Raw genomic sequence first — 15,723 nt, 5'->3', positions numbered from 1 at the left:
GTATAAGACGACTTTTTTGCCCTGAAAAACATGCCTCCAAGTGGGGGGGTCGTCTTATACGCCGGGAGGACTCCGACTCCCACTTCGAGCTTGAGTTGCAGCCGGGAGGGAGGCTGGGGGAGCGGTGTGTGTGTGTGTGTGTGTGTGTGTGTGTGTGTGGCGGGTGTCACTCGCCACGCGCTGCGCAACCTTTCCCCCTCTTCCTTCCTTAGCGGTGTGGGGAGGAGAGGATTCAAGATCCTCACGTGCGGCATACTTTTCTTTTTTTCTTTTTGCACGCAGGTTTTGCATGCGGGCGGCTGTAGGTTAAGGATGGGGAGCCCCGGGTGGGTTATCAGGTTTTACGGTGCTTCCAACATGTGCGAACGGTGGGAGAGCGGAGAAGAGAGCGAGCGAGCGCCCGCTGTGTGAAATCCTGCCGTCAAAGCAACACTGGGGGAGGCAGGGTATAAATTTACCAGGTTAATGTAGCAATGGTGATTAATGCCCAGAACATTGTTTGCGGGTATTGGGGTGTGTGTGTGTGTGTGGTGGTGGTGAGGAGAGGTTGTCCTTTGAATGCGGAAAAGTAGGTGTGACCTTGTGTAGGAAAATAAAGAGATCCTTTTAGCGTGTTTGGCTTCTTTGCCTCCCCTCGCTTGCTTTGACGTGGAGATAATGGCCTTCGGGCGGGAGGGGAAGAAAACGGTAGCTGGATCATTTCAAATTTCACTTACTCTCCTGCCTCACTTCAATATGTCTGAGCGACTCCAGATACTGGAAGACTTTTTGAATGAAAGTGTTACCTCCATATTTTTTTTTTAAAGAGGGCCACTTGGGGAAAAAAAAAGATTCTAAGGAATTCCTTGTTTCTTGATTAAAGAGAAGGCATTGAATATACTGTTCCTTGGCAGCCTTTTCAGTGTCCGGTTTTTGGTGTGTGTGTGTGTGTGTGAGAGAGAGAGAGAGAGAGAGAGAGAGAGAGAGAGAGAGAGAGTCAGCTGTATTGAGAAGAGAACGTTTCCTGTGTTCTCATTTTATTTACAACATATTTTACGCTTAATGGTAAGCAATGAAAAATATTTTTAAAACTCATTTCTAAACTCCATAGCTATTTGCATATTCTTGGTTCAAAATTGGATTAGCTCATTTCAAAATTGTCCAAAGCAGAAAAGTGCGTCAAAAAAAAAAAAAAAAAGTGCAAAAGTGGAAGGTGTATGGAAGAGGGGGTAGTCTTATACGGCGAGTATATAACAAACTCTATATTTTGAGTGGAAATGTTGGGGGGTCGTCTTATACGCCCAGTCGTCTTATACGCCGGCAAATACGGTAATTTTTATCAGTGTTTAAGAAACTAGGATGAATAATTGATTGATTTATTCTGTTAGGCCAACCAGCTGTTCTTGAAAGAACGGGTGTCTTTTCCACTTGGTCCACTATTAATATGATAAATGAATAGAAATTGCAACAGTTTTAATGAGAACTAGGTTGTTTTGTATCACTTTCAGAGTTCAGTTATCTGGATGGGGATTCTAATCATTAGGTTCAATTAAATTGTACAATGTAATTAGCATTAGAAAATAGACTTAGAAAAAAATAATTTTAAAAGTTGAAATAGATTGCTGAATGAAAACCTTTTTGACATGAACATCTTGAATATATAAGAAAGAACATAGAAAAAAGATACATAGTACAAAATGTGTTTGGAAATTATTCAGGATTTCATTGCTTTTCACCTTTTAAATGTGCTTATGTATGATAAATGTTCTTATCTGATTAAATAACTATTAAAATGCTATAGAAATGTAGATTCGTAGTAGTTGTATTTAGTGGGTTTTACCTTAAATTAAGCATGTATAATTATTCGAGTCTTAACTAGGAAAATATGCTTCTTTGCAAAATACTAACCATCTCATTCTTTGCCATCCCTTTCTTTTGCCTTCAAATCTTTCCCAACATTAGGGTAATTTCCAATTAATTCTATTTTCTCATTTGACAGCCCAAGTATTTCAGCTTCAGTATCTCTTCTTCCAAAGAATAATCAGGGTTGATTTCTTTTATGTTGACTGATTTGATCTTGCAGTCAAAGGGATTCTCAAAAGTGTTCTCCAATGCCACAATTTGAAAACATCCATTCTTCAGCTCTCAGCTTTCCTTATGGTCCAAACCTCTCACAGCTATACATTTCTCCTAGGAAAACCATGGTTTGGAAAATTAAAAACTATACAGACCTTTGTCAGCAAGTTTATAATCTCTGCATTTGACATGGTGTTTGCAATAGCTTTCCTCCCAAGGAGCATATCTTAATTTCGTGGCTGCAGTCACCATCTGCAGTGATCTTAGAGCCCAAGAATAATGAAATCTGTTACTGCTTCCATTTCTTCCCCCTTCAATTTGCCAGGTAATGGTGGATGCCATAATCTTAGTTTTTTTTAATTTTGAGTTTCAAGCCAACTTTCACCCTCATCAAGAGGCTCTTTATTTCCTCTTCACTTTCTGCCATTAGAATGATATTGTCTGCATATCTGAGGTTGTTGATATTTCTTCCAGCAATCTTAATTCCAGCTTGTGATTCATCCAACCCAACATTTTGCATGATATACTCTGCATATAAATTAAATAAGCAGGGTGACAATATAGCCTTGTCATACTACTTTCCCTATTTTGAACCAATCAGTTATTCCATGTCTGGTTCTAACTTGCTTCTTGACTCACATACACAATTCTCAGGAGATAGGTAAGATGGCCTGGTACTCTGATCTCTAAGAACCTGCCACAATTCGTTGTGATCTACACAATAAATGCTTGAGCATAGTCATGAAGACAGAAGTAGATGTTTTTCTGGAACTTCTTTGCTTTCTCCATAATCCAGTGAATGTTGGCAATTTGATCTCTAGTTCGTCTCCCTCTGAAATTCAGATAGTACTTCTAATAGTTTTTGGTTCACATATTGCTATAGCTTACCCTGTAGGATTTTGACCTTGCTAGCATGTGAAATGAGTGTAACTTCGATAATTTTGAACATTGTCTTTGTCCTTCTAACCCTGTAGCCATTCTTGAGTTTTCTAAATTTGCTGGCATAGCACTTTAACAGCATCAACCGTTAAGATTTTATATAGTTGAGCTGAAATATCGTCACCTCTGCTAGCTTTGTTGTTGGTAATGCTTCCTAAGGTCCACTAGAATTCACACTCCAGGATGTCTTACTCGAGGTCAAGAATCATATTATGGTAATCAGGGATATTAAGATCATCATTATCACGTATCTATATTGTGTTCCTTAGTTATTGTTTATTATTTTACTTCTGTTTACACTTTCATTTTTGTAAAGCAGCCTAGAATAAGTCCATGATGAGATAGGTGGCAAATCAATTTAACAAGAAAGAAGTAGTTACAAACCTGATGCAATCACTTCTGCAGGTTAAACTGTCAATTAAAAAAAAAAAAAACCTTGTCTCTCAGTTACATAATAAGATGAGGGAAAGGAAGTATGACATTTGGAATATTTTCCCCCTTAAAATAATTCTGCTTTGGGTTACATGACCAGTAGGGAACTGGGAGGATGAGTCATATTGTAGCCCCCCTTTCTGAACCAATATTTTTTGGCTTAGATTAAAGCAGTTGCAAGGTTTTTTCTTCTTCTAGCCTGTAGCTGGATTCAGTCTTTTTTGAACCTGAACTTTATTTTGACAATTTCTGTTGCAATGGAAAATTTGGTTCCATTTTTTCTCTTTTTTAATAAAAATAAAGTTATTTTATTTATAATTAATTAATTATATAAAATAATGACATTAAAACTCTTATCTCCGCTGTAAAAATCTGGCTTAATTTTTATTTATTGTTCAATTTATATGCTGACTATCTTGCCAAGGAGCTACTCTACATAGCTTTCAATAATAAAAAGGAAGAAATGAAAAGAGTGTAAAGAAAACAAGTAAAACAACAGAACTGTAAAATAAACAATGAAAAAGAACAACAGGAATACATCATTTTTTTCTTTTTATGACTTTAATCTCTTGTTTCTGGGTGGAGTCAAGGCAACTGAGAGGAGCTGAGCATTTGTTGGCCAGATGCCCTTCCTGATCCTACCCAGAGTTCGCAGCAGATATTTTCTCTTTATACCCTGATGGAGAAACAACAAAAAGATGGGTAGATGGAGAGCACAGGGCAAGGGAGAGGTGGAGTATGACATAAATCCAGCAGCCACTTCCAACATGAACTCCTCCATTTGTCCCAGAGATAGCTGGCAGAGGGTGGGAACAGATCTTGCCTTAGAGCACAGGTGTCATACTTGCAGTGTCACATTGCCGTCATTTGATTTATTGCAACGTTTTTCCCCTTCCGCAGAGCTGGGTGGGCATAGTGTGTACGTGACTCATCCGGCCCATGGGCCGCCAGTTTGACACCCCTGCCTTAGAGGGTAAGATGTTCCAAAAGGCAGACATAACAGCAAAGATGGCTCTTCTGGATCCCAATAGTTGGAGTTCTTTGACCAACGGGGTCTGCAATAGGCCCTCTCTGCCAGCACAAATAGGACAGACTTGTCCTAGCAGGGACAAGCCAGTTCATCAAGTGCCTGGATCTATGCCATTGAGGGTTTTAAAGGTCATAACTCACACCTTGAACTGTATTTGGAAGCAGACTGGTAGCCAGAGAATAATAATAATATTCATATATATTTGCTCCTTTGCCCTCTGCTCTCCAACTATCCATCTTAGGGTCCTCACTGCTCTCACTGCCACATTTGTACCAGCTGAAGCTTCCAGATAGAATTCAAGGATAGTCCCATGTAGAGCTGTTGAATTATTCCAGATGAGAGATGACTAAGGCTTGAGTAATGATCAATGAAAGTTCACAGATGGTACACAAATGAGAGATGTGCAAAAGTTCTACTCAAACTTGCCACCTGCTCTTCAAACAGGGGACATAGTTCATGAAAACTCCTAAGTTGCAAACTGGGTCTGAATGAGGTAGTATAGAAATACCCAGAACTAAGGATGACAAAAAGGATGATCCTGAAGCTCTATGTAGCCAAAGTCACTCAATCTTTCCAGAGTTCAGTCAAAGTCTGTTCTCTAGCTCTCTACAGCTTCCAGGTATCATGAGAGGGCAGAAACATCATCACATGGATCACTATGTGTAAAGATGTAGAACTGAGCATCATCAGCACATTGATGATATCTCAACCAATGGCGACAGATGATCTCACCTAATAGCTTCATGTAGATATTTTAAAAAGGACAGAGTATGATGTCCTGTGGAATGCTACAAATGATAACGGGGGCTGGATCCTATTAACATTTATTGAGTCTGACCTTGGAGGAAGGAGCTGAACCAGTGCAAAACATAGTTTCCTAGCCTCAGCTTGTATAGCTGGCCTAAAAGGATACCAGGATCGATAGTATCAAAGACTTCTGAGAGGTCAAGGAGAGCAGGAATTGTTGCACTATTACCATTCCACTCCTACCAGAGATCACCTTTGAGTACAACCAGGGCTGTCCTATAGCCAGGTCCGAATCCTGACTGAAAAGAGTCCAGGAAATCCATTTCATTCAGGACTTCCTGAAGCTGATCAGCAGCCACCTTCCCTCCCAAAAAGGGAAGATGGGAGATTGCATGAAAGTTGTCCAGGCAGGAGAGGTTGAGTGACATTTTTAAAGAGAGGACAAACTGGTCCTTCTTAAAAGGTCCCAGGAATGTACCCTTTTGCAGTGAAGAATGCATGAATCCACCTGGTGGTCACCCTTCTAGAGGCTTTCACCAGCCAGGAGGGACAAGGGTCTAATTGACTGGTAGTCACCATACGTTGAGAGAAGAGGACCCTGTCCACTTCCTTTGGTCCAACAGGGACAAACTGTTCCCAAATTACTGGGCATCTCACAAAAACCATCTCACAACTGCACACCAGAACAACTAGACACAAGAACAGTTTATTCCTGAAAGCCATCACTCTGCTAAACAAATAATTCCCTCAACACTGTTCAACTATTTACAAAGTGTACACTATTACTGTTAATCTTCTCACCACTCCTTCTCACCCCTCCCCTCCCACTTGACTGTTTCCTAGTATGATTTGATTGTTGATTGTAGCCTATGATTATCATTAAGTGTTGTATGTTATGATTCTTGATTCTTAATGAAAGCATCTTTTCTTTATGTATACTGAGAGTATTTACACCAAGACAAATGCCTTGTGTGTCCAATCACACTTGGCCAATAAAGTATTCTCTTCTATTCTAACCAGCCAAGGGTTCTAAGCAGGAATTAATCCAAGCAATTTTATTCAATGGGTTCAACAAATTATTTTACATGACCCTGAAGATGATCGCCTGATTGTTAAATTTGTTGAATGAGTTTGGTTTTATTTTGTGCTTTAGAAAATTTAGAAAATATGATAAATGAAAATATCCGGTAATGAAAGAAAACCTTACGGTTTAAAAGGATACCAAAATATTGTACATCTTCTAATATCAATATGTCACTGTTACTTGCAAACTTTCCAGCACTGCTTTGCTTGATGATGAGGTCTGGGCTTCTGTACTCAAATTACGAAATTCTGACCAAAAATATCCTTAAACATCCCACTTTGGACCATGTATATTTCCATGAAACCACAAGGCTGTCTTGGATATTTTTTTCTCTCTCCTAGCAAGAATTTTGCCCAGGATTTTTAATGAGTCAGTCCTCCAAGAGGCACGGTGGCAGAGGCGAGCGAAGAGCAAAACAAATAAATTAACAAGAGTTGGCCAGCGAGAGGAAGCGACAGAAGTGGATTTATTTCGGCTTTGCTCGGCAGCTGCTTCCTGGTTCCGGTTTGCGGCGGCAATAACTATCCGTTGCTGTAAGAAGCTCAAAAGGAGGAGCGTATGAGGCAAGTAAGCCTCGTAGACGCGGGCAGGTAGGAGAAGAAAAAAACAAACCCAACGCTGCCTGCTTTCAGCTGGGGTTGGGACTTATTTGCCTGTACCTTGTTTCGGAAAGGGTGGAGCAAGAATAGTGACTTTGTGGCGGGCTTGCTCGGTCGCTGGGCTTGCCCCGTCTCTGCCTTCTGTTTTTTTTATTTGAGTGGTTGTGTTAAGTTGGAAGAAACAAATGGGAACTTTCGGGTGAGATTGTGGAAATCGAATTGTTAGTCGACTTTATCAACTCTGTCCTGGAATCGTAGGTCACTACATCAAAGAAGATTTGGTGAATGTTGTCCCCAGGGCAAAAAGTTGATGGAGGTTCCAAAGAAAACTCGATAGTATTTATTTATTTATTTTATTTATTTGATTTGCCAATTGTTTACAAGATAATAAGTATAAGTGTATACATAGTTGTGAATACATGAAATGGGTACATATAAGAAAAATAAAAGAAGAATAAGAGAAACAATAGGACAGGGACGGTAGGCACGTTGGTTACAGTAGTTCTTTTTTCTTTGGCGAAGAGATATTAATTTTAGAAAATAGCGTGTAGATCTGATGATTGTGACATGGCATTGTGAGCATAAGTTTCAGTTACTCACGTGGTGTCTGTTTTCTAGCAAAAAAAGGGGCTGTTGATATATAACTCTATGGAAGGATTTTGCCCCTATTAAAAAGTATACCCGTGGAAGAAAAATTTAATAGTGAGACCTGTGCAAGAAAAGGATACCTGTGGAAGAAAAATTTAATAGAAAAATTTAAAATGAGATGATTTATTGGAAATGGTGGATTTTGACCCTTAATTGGCCCTTAAGAAAGGCTGGTTGATTCTTTTAAGATAAGTGAAATGTTAAAGGAGATGATTTATCGGGAATGGTGGATTTTGACCCTTAATTTGACCCTTAAGAAAGGCTGGCTGATTTTTTTAAGATAAGTGAAATGTTATCTGAAGGATTTTGCCCTATTAAGAAGATGAGAATATACTCAGACTTCTGAGTCAGAGGTATGTGAGTGGTGGACTTTTACTCTTTTGCATAAAAGAGGATGTGGGTTTGGGGTGAAAGATATTGAAGAAGAAAGGTGGGATGGGCACTTGAGTTCCGCTATGTGACATACAGTATAAGGGTATGTGACAATACAGTAGTTGGGGGAAAAAAATTGTAAGACAACTAACTATGCTTTCATGTGAATTCCCTGATTAAAGTCCCTAGTTTATCAAGGGCTGCCATATCTGGGCTGAGGGGAAAAACAGGATAACCACTAGATGGCAGCAAAGGGTTTCTGATAGCAATTGCTGATTCTCTGGAGTTTGCAGCTTGGATAGGTAGCCCTAATTTCTCTAGGAAGTTTCAATATAGTAGTTCCTATGACTAGGATAAGAGAAAGATGGAGCTTTTATCTGGACATCTTTTCCTAAAGAAGTAATATTTGAAATTTACATGCATGACATATATTTGGAATTGTTCACCCATATGTTTAAAAATTGCATCCTGCAGGAGTAATTTGGGTGCATATATATGGGCTGTGGAAATCAGGTTCCTCAGATAGAACTTCCATGGTGGTCAAAGGTAAAAAGTTCACTTTTTTTCTGTATGGAAGTCATTCACACCCATAAAAACTGAATATTTCTTTAAAGTATTTGTCAGTCACTCATCTACTTCCAAGCTTTGAGCAGATCCTATCTAAATGTTGCCACTGAATTTTAGTTTTTAATATGACAGAAGGCTTAAGCACAATCGTATTTAATTAATTTAATTTAAATTTAATTAAAATTGAATTTAATGTAATCAGCCTGATATTGCATGATTCACCCACATTTTGGTCCGACTCTTTTTGGAAGGCAGGACCTGACTTCAAAGTTTATTGTTGTATTTGGACTGAAGTGTTTTATATCTATGTAACTAATTAAGTAGATAGAAGGAAAGAACTGGTACATTATCACGGATGTATTCACTTACAAGCATAAATCATATTTCATACTGAATTTTATATAATTTAATTAGCTCGTGTTTCAGATTTTCCTGTATTGTTTGCTATTTCAATCCCTTTTATTGCTTGTACCTTCTTTCTGAATTCTGTCCAATATTTTCTCGTCTTTCCAGAACAGTGACACTTAGAACGGACTGTACTATTATTCTCAGTGGAAAGTTGCCAGTTACTAAATACAGTAATTGCATTTCAGACCCAGAGCCTGGATGTTATACTTTAGGTTGGTAGAACCTAAAATAAGCTGTCCAATTTCAGCTCAGAACCAGAATCTAGAACTGAAATCTTGTTTGAGCTTCATATCTCAATATCCTTCATAGGATATTGTGTCTCTCCGTGTTAGTAATTGAAAGAAATAAAAACATTTTTTTTAAAAAAAATTTATTGAACAAAACAATTAAAAACATTGAACATGGTGAAGTCAGTTTGACATAATTTTGGATCAATATCGCATATATATATTTTCCTGTAAACAATTATTCAAATATATACATATATACATTACATTTCCAACATCATTCATGTTCTTTTCATCTTGACCTTCCTCTCTGCTCCCACCATCTTTGTTTTTCATTTCTAGAGTTAACTTGTCCATTTCAGTGCATATCAAGATTTTGTTTATTACTTCTTTTTCATTTGGTATAACTGTCTTTTCCCAGTTCTGGGCAAATGCTATCCTTGATGCAGTAATAATGTGTATAAGCAAATAAAGCGCATCTTTCTTGTATTTTTTTTACATAATTCCTAATAGAAAACATTTTGGTGATCTACTTTAAAACCCAACATTTCCTCCAGCCACTTCCCCGTCCTAAGCCAATACTCCTGCACTTTTTTGCAGCAGCACCATGCATAGTAAAACATTCCCCGTTCTATTGAACATTTCCAGCAATTTGGGGGCTGGCTTTTATACATCTTGGCCAATCTGGCTGGTGGAAGATGCCATCGATAGAACATTTTGAGCAGATTTTCCTTATATGCAGTGGCCATGGTGATCTTTAGAAATAAAAACATTTTTATTTTCACAGGTTATTGAAAGTATATCTGATTTTATTGTTATGATCACTGTCACTGTTTTGTTTTGGAAATTGGTGATGGTATTTTTTTAGAATTCCAATCAAATGGGATGTTGGAAAGAAAGTATCTACTGAATAGGGGCCTGGGAACTCTGTCTATCAGAAGAATAACTCTTTGTAAACTGAATGGAATCAGGTCAGATTTTGTGTACTTGGAATAGTGGGTAAAAGCTTGAAAGTTTGAAAAATGGGGTGGATCAGATATGGGGATGTAGAGAAAAAACCCAAAATATATTCTTATGGGAGAGATAATTGGACAGCATATTGGAATGTTGATAACGACTGCTTTCCAAACTCCCATTCATTTATTCTTTCAGGCTCTCTATCAAGACAAAGCACATGTATAGATAACTATACTGTATAATCACTGCTGACAAGGAGGTTGGAAAGGATTCCAGAAGCCATGTACTATATATTTTATGTCTTGACAATTATGGCAATAGTATATCTGGATTTCAATTAAATGATCTTATAGAACTGCAGCAGAGAAATGCCAACAGTTATTCAAATTTCTAAATAACAACTGTCCTTAATTTAAGGGCCAACGATGTTGCTAAAAAACAGTCACAACATATCCCCCTTTATTTTGTCTCACCTACTTGTTAAAACATCTGAACACTGCCTTCTTTTCAGGGATCAGCAGCCTTTTTGGGTTAGGAGCACATAAAAAGTAAAAAGTTGAGGTTTTTATTTTATTTATTTATTTGATTTGTCAATCGCTTACTAGATAATAGGTATAAGTATAATCATGAGTAAGAATACAGGAAATAGGTACAAATAAATGGGGACAATAGGACAGGGATGGTAGGCACGATTGTGCACTTATGCACACTCCTTATGTTACTTTTTTAATGTTACTTATTTTTTATTTTTTCTTATGTTTTACTTTTTATGTTACTTCATATTCTGCGATGAAGGGAGTTGGAAGTCAATGGTTTTTCTTTCTTTTTTTCTTCTTCCCTTTTTCCTCCACTACTTTTCCTATTATTTGCTTTTATATTTTTGTATTTTATATTGTAAACTAATAAAAAGGTAAAGATGAAAAAAGATCACATTTGGAATTTTGAGAGCATATGCAGAACATATTTTCAGTATGACTATAGATAGTTTTCAACTTAAAACCACAAAGTGAGACCAGAGTTTCTGTGGATAAGCAAGGCGGTTGTTGAGTGAATCATATCCAATTTTTCAGCCCTTTTTGCAACAATTAAGAAAATTACAACAGTTGTTAAGTAAACCATGTGATTGTTAAATGAAGCCACTTTTCCCCCATTAACTTTGTCAGAAGCCAGCTGGGAAGATCACAAATGGTGATAAATGACCCTAGGATTGTAAATACTTGCTAGTTTCCAAGTGCCCACGTTTTGATAAGTTGACTGTGGGGATGCTATGACAGTCATAAATATGACAATTATAAGTCACTTTTTCTGTGCCATTGTAACTTCATAGTTGCTAAATGTATGGTTGTAAGTTAAGGACTACCTCTACTTTAACGGAGTATAATATTTCTCAACCATTCAAGTTACTTATGCATGAATGGTAGGGCCTTTATAATGTCCAAGAGAATTGCTGGAAATGAATATAATGCCAGAGACAGGTGTTTTATTTTGTAACATAATTAAATTTTAAAATGTTGATGGGGATCATGAAGGAAGCCAAGTAGGCTGATTGATCTCATTGCATTCCAGGTTATCATCTGCTGGCTAAGTGTGTCCCAACTAATTCAGCAAGCTATCATTTGTAACAGCTGACCCAGTACACATTGGAAGTCAATTTGATTGGAGAGTATTTGATATGCTATTTCTTGTGAACAGTAGAATACATCTGTTTATATTAACAGAGGGGACCGAATGGCTGATTCTGTTATTCTGTTTACAAAGATCACCTTTCCCAAATGTGATGTCTTTCAGATATAATGTGACTATGATATCTGGAATACCCAGTCCAGATAAGCATCCTGAGAATATGTGGTTTTTAACTCCTAGATTCTCTATGTAGCTAGGATATTGCTGAGAATTTTAAGAAATAAAAGCAAGGAAGTGCTCACGTTTGGAAAGAAAGATGGCAACCAGAAGACAGTTGTATTTCAAGCAGGGGAAAGTGCATAGTTTGGGTGCATTAATGTCTTCAACCTGATAATGTACTTGGATAGCTAAAATTTGCTTGTTTTATGACACTTGATAGTACTTCACTTAGCTGGAATGTACCTGAGCAGTTGCCTTTCTCTTGAACACCTGCCAGTTCCAACAATCTTATCTTTCAGCCATTAACAATGTACATCCTGCACACTCTGAGCAAAGGCCATTTCTGCCAGGCAGATGGTTGCCATAAGCAACTTCCTTTTACCTTGTATAACTAAATCCATAGAACAATATTGTTAAGCTTCACTAAAGGTAGAACATAGCCAAATAATGCTTGGAGCCACCCAGCCTGAAAACTGGTAGAGGATGGAGACTATATTGTATTCGGCAACAGCAAGCATAGCAAAGTTAGCAAGGGATCTAAAAGATTTTTTGTTTCATCCTTCATAAGCAAACTGACTCTTTTTCTATATAAATCTTGTTTTATCTGCACATTGGGTTCCAAATCTAAACTATGACTTTCGAGGCTTTTTGCCTGTCAAACCTTGTGTTACAAAATACAATGTTGTGTTTTCAGTTCCAAGCTAGTATTGAAAAGATCTAGCTTTAATATCCTACTTAGTAACAAAGTCAAAAGTTACCTTTTAGTCTAACCTACATTACAAAGTTGTTGTAGACCGGCGGTGTCAAACTCACATGGTCACGGCAGAGTCACAAAATGTATCAGAACTTTTTCCCCCTTCGCTAAACCTGACATGGGTGTGACCAGCGTGTGAAGCATCCGGCCCATGGGCCAGGAGTTTGACAGCCCTGTTGTAGGCTAAACTACAGAGAAGGAAGCCAGGAAGTTACACTTTGTCCTAAGCTCATTGAAAGAAATATGAAATGCATTAAAATAGTAAAGAATGAGATTGATTTATATACTTTCCATTGGAGAAATATGTTGCTTTGTATAAAAAATATACATTTTTTAAAATAATACAAGTCTAGCCAAACCTATTGTTAACTCCCAAGGCAGGTGATTCAGTGTGTTTTGAATAAACAGATTATCAGCAGCTTAGAAGTGTTTAAAGTGTCAGTTTTCTGCATAGGGTTGTTCTTGCACAGATGCTTGATTCTTTGACATTTATAAATTATAAATAAGCTCCAGATCAGTTTTAGGTAGATATTCACATTCAGTGACTCGCTAATTAAGTGATCAGAATCATAAGTAGTCACCATACCAAGCCCTTAAAATCTGCGTGATGATTTGGTCTTTTGAAGTGTGTCTGTGTGTAGGGGAGAGTATTGCAATTCTTTATAATCATTGGATTTTTTTTTATTATTGTATTCCATAAGGTGCTCAAAGTCATGGCATTGAGATGTCCTTAAACTCCATAAATACATGAACATAGACTTAGTGAAGCATAAGGAGGCAGTATCAGGAAGATTGGGGAAATTGTGGAGTTGGCAAAAATGCATAGAACAATGTTTCTCAACTCTAGCGACTTTAAGGTATGTGAACTTCAGTTCCCATAATTCCAGAGCCAGCATGACTAATTGGAGAATTTTGGGAGTTGATCTGTATACCTTAAAGTTGCCAAGATTGAAAAACAGCATAAAATTTTATTACAGGAAAAAAATCATCAGAAGAAAGAATGGAACGGAATGGAATGGAATAAAACATCCTGATTTATAGTTCTTAAAGTATATCAGAGTTTTGATCCATGGCTCATTAATTATATCTTTACACAGTAGAACATTATTGTGTAATCCCCATTAACATTTATGGCAATTGCACACAAGTCACTACAGCGCAAAAGCTTTTGTTCTATAGATTTCAGGACGAAAGGTGGAAAATGTAAAATAACTATTGCTATGTCATCACTATGGCAAATCATACTGCATTTGGTACCAAATGATGTTGTACAGAATTGTAAAAAAAAAAGGCACACAGAAAGTCATAAATAAGATGTTACGGATGCATTAAGTATTTTTTTGTGATTCATGTCATGAGTACTTAAATCTTAAAAGAACTCATGCATAAAATAGACAGCCTTAACACACAAGAAAATGGAAGGACAGATAGTTTTGTCTTTTTAGTAAAATCTCTAGGATTAAATCTGCTCTAACAGGTTGTATATTAAATCTTTCTAGAAGAAGATATTAAAAATAATTACCATCTTTTCAAGTTATGATTTCTTTCTGAATTCATGGATATTCAAGAATCTTCAGGTTGTTTTTTTTTTATACAAAACGTTTGGGTTCACTTCTTATTTCTTTTATTGTTATTCACATTAAAGTTGTTGTTGTATGTACTCCGGGCTAAAAACATCCAATCTTTAGTTCTGATAGATGTTGTACTTTCAGAACTAGTGCACAATTTTAAGTGCCTTTTTGGATCCACATCTCCTGTTTGAGAAGTACCGTATTTGCCGGCGTATAAGACGACCCCCCACCACCATCGGAAACGCCCTCCAGAAATCCCCGGGGCTGCAGCGGCAGGGCAGAGTGCCAGGGGCCGTGGGAAGAGCAGGAAGGCTGCAGCCTCGGGCGGAGCGAGGCGAGCGGGATGAAGCGGAAGCGACGCAGGGGATCCAGGAAGCCAGAGGCGCCTTCGCTGCGTCCAACAAGCATCCGAAAGCCGGCAGTGGATATACCGCGGTATAAGACGACCCCCCCACTTGGAGGCATGTTTTTCGGGGCAAAAAAGTCATCTTATACGCCGGCAAATACGGTAACTGGGGCTAAAAAGGACTTAACACAAATCTATCATGTGTACCAATTTTGCTCTTGCTGCATTATGAGAAGAATATAGACAATTTAGATAATTACTCATGCTTTGGTGACACCACACATGGATTACTGCAATATAATCTACAGGTGAAACTCAAAAAATTAGAATATTGTGCAAAAGTTCATTTATTTCAGTAATGCAACTTAAAAGGTAAAACTAATATATGAGGTAGACTCATTACATGCAAAGCAAGATAGTTCAAGCCGTGATTTGTCATAATTGTGATGATGATGGCTTATAGCTCATAAAAACCCCAAATCCACAATCTCAGAAAATTAGAATATTACATGCAATCAATAAAACAAGGATTGTACATAGAACAATATCAGACCTCTGAAAAGTATAAGCATGCATATGTACTCAGTACTTGGTTTGGGCCCCTTTTGCAGCAATTACTGCCTCAATGCGGCGTGGCATGGTAGCTTATCAGCCTGTAGCACTGCTGAGGTGTTATGGAAGACCAGGATGCTTCAATAGCAGCCTTCAGCTCTTCTGCATTGTTCGGTCTCATGTCTCTCATCTTTCTCTTGGCAATGCCCCATAGATTCTCTATGGGGTTCAGGTCAGGCAAGTTTGCTGGCCAATCAAGCACAATAATCCCACAGTCATTGAACCAGGTTTTGGTGCTTTTGGCAGTGTGGACAGGTGCCAACTCAGCATTCCCATCAAGCTCGTCTGCAGAAGGAAGCATGAAGTGCTCCAAAATCTCCTGGTAGACGGCTGCGTTGACCCTGGACTTAATGAAGCACAGTGGACCAACACCAGCAGATGACATGGCTCCCCAAATCAACACAGACTGTGGAAACTTCACATTGGACTTCAAGCATCTTGCAGTGTGTGCCTCTCCATTCTTCCTCCAGTCTCGGGGTCCTTGGTTTCCAAATGAGATGCAAAAGTTGCTCTCATCAGAAAAGAGGACTTTG

General features: G+C 38.0%; 1 protein-coding gene across 7 annotated transcripts in view; it reads left to right on the top strand.

The window, feature by feature from the left end:
- The first annotated feature begins 6,773 nt into the window (after positions 1-6,773).
- The window catches only part of OSBPL7 (oxysterol binding protein like 7), a 48,950-nt gene continuing 40,000 nt past the window's right edge, over positions 6,774-15,723 (top strand). For 3 of the 7 annotated variants that reach the window (XM_087946876.1, XM_087946872.1, XM_087946868.1), the window contains exon 1: positions 6,778-6,877. The gene's annotated coding sequence lies outside the window, so the exon portion shown is untranslated. Of the gene's footprint in view, positions 6,878-6,976; positions 7,086-8,381; positions 8,453-15,723 lie in introns of those variants that run through there. The other 4 variants (XM_087946877.1, XM_087946869.1, XM_087946871.1 and 1 more) reach the window with 4 other exon arrangements.

This window comes from Notechis scutatus, chromosome Z (assembly GCF_049901735.1).
Source record: "Notechis scutatus isolate UNSWTSFEM ecotype Mainland chromosome Z, rNotScu1.2, whole genome shotgun sequence".
In the NCBI taxonomy this organism is placed as follows: domain Eukaryota; kingdom Metazoa; phylum Chordata; class Lepidosauria; order Squamata; family Elapidae; genus Notechis; species Notechis scutatus.
Note: the sequence above shows the minus strand (reverse complement) of the source record. Positions and strands in the feature narration are given on the sequence as shown.